This window comes from Salvia miltiorrhiza, chromosome 1 (genome assembly GCF_028751815.1).
Source record: "Salvia miltiorrhiza cultivar Shanhuang (shh) chromosome 1, IMPLAD_Smil_shh, whole genome shotgun sequence".
NCBI classification, from domain to species: domain Eukaryota; kingdom Viridiplantae; phylum Streptophyta; class Magnoliopsida; order Lamiales; family Lamiaceae; genus Salvia; species Salvia miltiorrhiza.
Window position 1 is genome coordinate 56,075,626 of NC_080387.1, and position 7,390 is coordinate 56,083,015.

Sequence of the window (7,390 nt, forward strand, 5' to 3'; positions counted from 1 at the left end):
AAAATGAAAAGGTTCATGTTTTTGTGAGACACCCCAAAATGAAAAAACGTTCATGTTTTTATGAGACGGAGGGAGTATAAAAAATAATTTTACTCCTTGTTCTTATCGTAAAAATATATGGTGATACGTGTTCACTACCCACACACGTAATTTACCCGTTTTAATAAAAACTCGAACAATTACAAAATAAATATTAATATACAAAAATAAGATATTAAAAAATTAGGAAAAAAAATTATTTAGACATATATTGATAAATGTCTATACCCGACAAGAATGTATACAACTCATATCCAATTAGTTTAACTAACAAAACATTTAAAATTGGAGAAAATTCCACGTTGACATGTTGATAAATGCTTGTACCCGTCTAAAATGCATATACTTGTACCCGTCCCAAATTTAATTAATTACTCGAACCCGCAAGTAACACGTGACAAATACAGACTAATTGCAACATATTTATCCTTTTCAAGAAAACTTATAAGATAAAAAGCTTACAATTGCTGAAAAAGACTTACTCCATCGGTCCCACTATAAATGTGACTCTTTCTATTTTGGGTGTTCTACCATAAGTAGGACTCTTTCCTTTTTGGGTAAAGGTTTTACCCTTTAAACACCTTTTTCACTTTTTATCCACGAGAAACATTCTGATCATCTTCTCATTTTTTAAAGGTAAAAGATTAGTAATAAGAAAAACTACTTCTCAAAAAAAAAAAAAGACTTCCATATTACATAGTATAATACAAACTGTGTGAAACTTTTTTTATATATGATCAGATCAGGATGAACTCCCTGAGCCTCCATATCACCAAAGAGCTTCCAGCGCTCTGCAAATCTACCCACACACAACAACCCCTTTATCATGGTGTCATAGCATATTCACCAATACATTAAAAGAGATCACGTTTAAAGATATCATCTTCCTATCAATCATTTCGTGTACCAGTTCTCGCATATCTTCCCATCTGCCCACATGGCACAGCCCATGTATGATCCAGGTGTAAGTGACAGTATCCGGTGAGATGCTCCAATCGGTCATCTTGTGCAACAACTGCAGCATGTTTCCAATCATCCCGCCCTTGCAGAAACTTTTAATAATTGCGCTATAAGCATAAGCGTTAGCAGCACAGCCCTTTTTAGCCAATAGCTCAATACAACAACCACATGCTGTCAAAGTGTACCCTACTTTGCACAGCCCATTAATTAGACAACTAATCATAACTTCACCAGGCTAGCTCATAAAGATTATAATCTAACACTGCGAATTCAACAAACTTGAGCAAAAAAAAAAAATCCAATCTGCAACACGGAGAATAAAGGAAATTGCGAAAATAGCCCAATTTATCACAGCAAGAACGCAAATTCAAATATCAAAGCAGAGAATTGATATCACTACACACCGCGAATTCAACAAACTTGCCAAAAAAAAATCCAATCTGCAACACGGAGAAAAAGGAAAATTGCAGCGAGCTCAAAACACATTTGGGGAAAAATAATGAATATTTCATATTAATGAAATAAATAATAAAATTAAGCTTACTCTGTTGGTTGTAAATATCGATGAGGCAATATATTTATCATTTAAACTGCGTCCATGTTCGATTTCTGAATGTGACACATAACTTATCACAACTACATAGATAGCAGCATAAGAGAGGTTAAATAAAGAGGAAATGTGTACCTGCAAGTTTTCGCGTTTGAATATGTCACCAACAGCTAGATTCTGCTTGATAATATTTGTTATATTTTCTCTCTGGTTTCACTGCCTTAGGACTTGATAGGAATGACAATTGTTGTTCATTGAGTTTCATATTGGCCTGATAAAGTATTTTTATCAATGAAAAATTAATTACTGATGTTCTAACAATATTCAGTAAGATTTTTGAGCAATTTTTTTTTTTTTTAAAAACACTTACCTCATCAGGAAAAATGTTTGAAAATTGTTCCCGATTGTCAGACCTCGTTCCCACCTCGACTTTAAAGGACTTTGTCTATCTAGCATGATGGTGGGTACATCACGGGTCTCATTCCTGTCTCCAATCTGCTCACAAAATTTAAAACAACATTTATGTTTATAACTTCTAAATAATTAATTCATCTAAAAGAACTATTACTCCCATTACATGAAATTAAACCTTGAATATGCGAATTAGAGTGATGCCGTAGTTCCTGTTGATTTAATAAAGTGATGCACTATGAAGCAAACCAAGTCTAAAACATAAGTTAAGAATATGTGATTATACATCATGTATTGCAGATCATAGTTATGAACTCACAAAACCATAAATTAAGAAAATTAAAAAAAGACAATGAAATGATTAACAAAATGCAGCACTGAGAAATTGAAAAACTTATCACATATGAAGTGATCAGTCCTGGAATAGATCATGACAAAGTGGAAGATAGAAATAAATGCCAGCACTAAACCCTATAATTTCTTTACATAAACAAATGTAGTGCTAACTGCATTTCAGATAGTGATCTTGGTTGTTATAGTAATGACATTTGGATTTGGACTTCTAAAACTTAATATTCAATATCAGAGTGTCAAATTACGCACCCTTCTAGAGAGGCTTAGAACGCGTCACGATCTGAGACCTTTCGGAATCTCTTCGTTCCCCGGCTAGTAGTTTCTCAAAGCTACTATTCCCGGAAAAGGAAGACTCCAAAGAAAAACAAATGATTGTGAAGGAAATAACATTACAGCAATATGATATCCCATTGAAACATACATTCAAGAAATCTTAGTGTATATAATTAGCAAAATAATCAGTTGGTTCTGAAATAAGATGTTACATTAAATCTTGTACTAAAACAATCATATATCCTATGTGGCTTATTTAATTAAAATTAAGGATATTCCAATCATATAAAGCATCTTTCTAATCGTCAAAATCTGAGAAACTTTTACAATAGCCGTAAATATCAATCTATTCTATTTCTGCAGAAAGAAATCGAGTAACTAATAAAACCAAAACAATACTTTATGCAGCAAGCAACGAAGGTTCTTCAGTCAGCTAATCAAATAACAACAAAAAAACAGCTAATCCCCTTCGATAAAATTGAGAATGATTAGAAATAGAATAGAAGGAAGAATTGAGTTTATACCAGATCAACAGTCTCATTCTTAATCTCTTCAAGACTTATTGCTTTATCACCACCCATGGTTCCTTCAAAGCACTGGCAGGGATTTCTCCCCCGCTAGAACTGAGAGATGTGAAGAGCGAGAGAGGAAGAGTTCTTCAGTCAGTAAAACTACAATGAAACAGAAAAAAAAAAATCATAGGGCATTTTTCAAAAATAAAAAAATCGACGGGTAACCTCACCAAGCCGGCAAGCCCGGCCTCTCCCTCCTCTTTCATATCCAGACTCAGTGAGGCCGAAGAAGAATAAGATGGGAATGGGCGGCGGATTAGGGTTAGGATTGGGGGCGGGATTGTTGGGAGGATTGATGGTGGGAGATATGGAGTCGGATATTGGGGAATCGGCGGCCTATGCTGATGGCTATGGTGATGCCATGGGCGACATGGGCGGCTGGAGAAGGCGGAGGACGGCACGGCTGGATTCGCGCAGAAGGCGGTGACGGCGTCTGAATCATGGGGTGGAGAACGGCGTCTGAATCGCGGCGGCAAGACGGCGGCTGGCGGTGGTTGGCTGGGAGGTAGGCGACAGTGTGCGTGAGGCGGTCCAAAGATCAGTGAATTAGGTTTAACCTAAACAGTAATAAAATAACTTAATTAAAGTGAGAATAATATAAATAAAACTTATGTGGAATTATTTTGCCACGTAAGATATATATTTTAAACCTAGAAGCTCTAGAATTGCAGGAATTTCAAATACTGAATTCTTAGACACGCCACGTGGGACCTTGAATTAAGGAGAGCACAGGAATCTATGATCGTATTATATATTGAGATTTCAAATACTGAATTCTTAAACACGCCACGTGAGACCTTGAATTAAGGGGAGCGCATGAATCTATGATCGTATTATATATTGATTTAGCTGCAGTAAAAGGACTTCTTCCAAAACTCTTGAATGGAAAGGGGATGTGACTCCACTAGTATAAATTTCATAAAATTTCCGACTCATTATTATTATTATTCCACGACACACATGCATTATAATTGCCTCATTGTCATTCACCAATGCAAATTTATGCGGAGGTCAGATTTACATAAAGGCCCGATAAATCGAAAATTATTTAATAATATTTTCTAATAATATACATTATTTTCATAAAATGGGTCCAATGACTCCAATTTGACATATATTGATATATTTTCTTAAAACAATACTACTTTTTTTGAGGCGTTCTTAAAAGTTAAAACAATACTTGAATGGTCTATATATTGGTGCATGTATTGGGGCCCCCCACTTCTGACAATGGGCTCAGCTGTAGCCCAAAATTATGATTCGCTGCCATAATGCCTTTGCAACAAAAAAATTAGGTGCCATTACCATATGCATATATTCCCATAAAACTCAAAAAAACAATTGATGGCAAAAGTTCCGTCACCAAGATTAGACCATCTCCACCATGCCTCTCTAATTTCAAGTTCTTGTTCATACCACCGTAAATACATCATCTTATTATGTTTCTCCTATTTTCACCCCTAATAATATCTCCTTAAACTCAATTTTTTTCTGACAACATTATGGATTCACTTTTCACACTCATTTTAAATTATTCAATACTTTATTTGCATTTAATTTTAAGCTTTACATTTATCTTAAAACTTAATATAAATTAATTTGATAATTATTTTGTAAAAAATAATATAATAAAATTAACACCCCAATTAATAAAAAATAAGATAATGAAAAAAGTAAAAGAATGAAAATGATCGAAAAATAATCGGAAAAATAAACATGGAGGTTAAATGCAAAACAAATGAAAAGGAACGAAAAATGAGAAATGTAATGAATGTAAAAGAAATAATTAAAAGAAAAATATAAAAAGAAAAAAATGTTAAAAAAAAAGATTCAACCCCCAATGTCAGAGGAGGTAAAAGCGGTTGAGTCTATGCTACACACTCCGCAGGTGCGCATGCCCTTGAGATTCGAACACGTGGCAAATTTAAAAAATGTTCCAGACCCAGCTTTATGTTGGGTGGACCGGTCTGGTTCATGGCAAAACCGACGAGTTACTGTAGCACCTTTTATGTTCCAGGTCTATATGTCTTCGTTTGTTTGACAAAGGCACGACTACCAAAGCAGAATTCAAAAAATAAATAAAAGGTGCTACAGTAACTCGTCGGGTTTGCCATGAACCAGACCGGTCCACCCAACATAAAGTTGGTTCTGGAACATTTTTTAAGTTTGCCACGTGTTCGAATCTCATGGGCATGCGCACCTGCGAAGTGTGTAGCATAGACTCAACCGGTAAAAGCACACCTCATCTCTCATGTCACCTCAAACTTAGGGATGGCTGTGGATCTTGGATCCGATACAAATCCGTAGATTTAGATCCGTTTTTTAGGGTCTGGATCTCAATTTTTTAAACCCGACGGATCTGGATCTGGATCTGGATCTGGATCCAGATCTGAATCTCAATTTTTAAAATGGATTTGGATCTGGATCTTGAAATTTTAGATCCAGATCCTACTCGTGGATCCATTTTATTTTATATATATATTTTTTATATTTTATATTTATTTTATTATTAATATTAAATATATTAAAAATTAAAAACAATACACTATGGAGACCATTTTTTCTTAGGAAATATAATTTGGAAGACTTATTATCATTGATTTGAGCATTGAAATTTGTTTATTTTGAATTTTTAGTAACTTATCTTTATATGTTGAGACTTTGTATTGCATGAATATGTTTTGTACAATATTTTTTATGATGGAAACTAGATGTTATTGATTTTGTGACTTTTTTTTAATTTAATTTAAAAACAGTAGATCCATGGATCTGGACCCGTGGACTCGCGGATCTGACGGATCTGGATCCAAAATTTTCAGATCCGTTGGATCTAAGGTAGATCTGGGTCCTATAAATTAAAACGGATATGGATCTGGTATTGATGAGATTATATCCGATCCAGATCCGACCCATTGCCATCCCTACTCAAACTACCACGCCCTGACACCTCCAATATAGTTGATTGTGGGGATGCATCTCCCCATTAAAGATGCTCTTAGGTGACTCGAAATTCTGACGATTGTTGGCAAATATTCTCTAGGTTGTCGTGATAGGTACCGCTGAAAACTTTTGCGACCCAATTATCATCCTAATATTTACTCGAAGACAATTTTCTAGAAATGAGTCTAGTTGTTCTAATTGTCAAGTGACTCTGCGTAAAATAATAATAATAAATAATTATGAACAAAAAATAATTACTATTTTATTTAGTAGTAATATTTATATAAGAGCATCCACAGTCGTGAACTAAGCTTTTGGATTCGCAGGTGAACTCCATCCATCCGAGCCACCGAATCTGCAGCACCGAGCTTGTCCAGAGTTTTAAAGATTTTATTATTGTTATTAACATTTGCCATCATTTTCTTATTGGCCGTGTGAGGGCGCACTCTCCACTCTCTCTTTCTGCGCCCATCTCACACCGCTTGGGCTCGAAGGTCCTCGCGCGTCCGCTCCGCGAGCACCCAATATGGATGCTAGCTCTAAGATTATTGTTAAACTATTTTGCCTTTTTATTTTGTAAATTTATATCCCATGATAGTAATTTTTATTATTTTCCTTCTAGGAAGGGGACCTTGAAAGTGCACTGCTTGCACTGTTTAGTCACTTCTTCGGCTGCAACGTCGGGAAGCAACTTGTGCGTCTTTATTCTATGTAGCACATTATTATATACTATATCTTCTACTTCCTCTATATATATACTAGAAAATTCACACTGCGTGAGACGCCGTGTTGCCATATATAATTGCTCCGCAAATTATGGAATCAATTATAATCAAATTTGTTGTCTTATCTATTTACAATTTTCAAAGTCATAATGTTTAATTTGGTCTAAATAATCTTTATTAAGTGCATCCATATCAATATTGAGCTAAAGACATATACAAGATAATCATTGCTAATTATTTTTTACCATCTCGTGTAAACGTAAATTGAAATCAATCAACAGATTACTGCTATTATTTCTCATAGTGGTGAACATAAGAAGCCTTATATGAAAATTACAAAGCACAATATATAATTAAATATTAGCAACATCACTAAAAAATCACAATATATGAAAATTACAAAGCACAATATATATAATTAAATATTAGCAACATCACTAAAAATTAGGACCCGTCATTCCAATAATAATCCATTATTTTTAAGGTTTTAGTTTAATTTTACAATAATTAATTAGGACCCTTCATTCCAATAATACTCCATTGTTTAATTTCGAAATCATTAATAC

At 34.4% G+C, this 7,390-nt stretch overlaps 1 long non-coding RNA gene across 6 annotated transcripts; it reads right to left on the bottom strand.

Annotated features, from left to right (window-relative positions):
• Positions 1–716: 716 nt before the first annotated feature.
• On the bottom strand, positions 717–3,775 carry LOC130997110 (uncharacterized). 6 transcript variants are annotated; one of them, XR_009092979.1, is made up of 5 exons: positions 3,330–3,775; positions 2,564–3,183; positions 1,920–2,044; positions 1,685–1,820; positions 717–1,185 (listed from the first exon to the last, which is right to left on the bottom strand). It is a non-coding gene; the product is annotated as an uncharacterized LOC130997110 (long non-coding RNA). The 6 variants fall into 6 exon arrangements; XR_009092975.1 differs by having other exon boundaries at positions 2,564–3,210; positions 3,330–3,774; XR_009092974.1 differs by having other exon boundaries at positions 2,564–3,210; positions 3,325–3,774.
• Between the last annotated feature and the right edge of the window lie 3,615 nt (positions 3,776–7,390).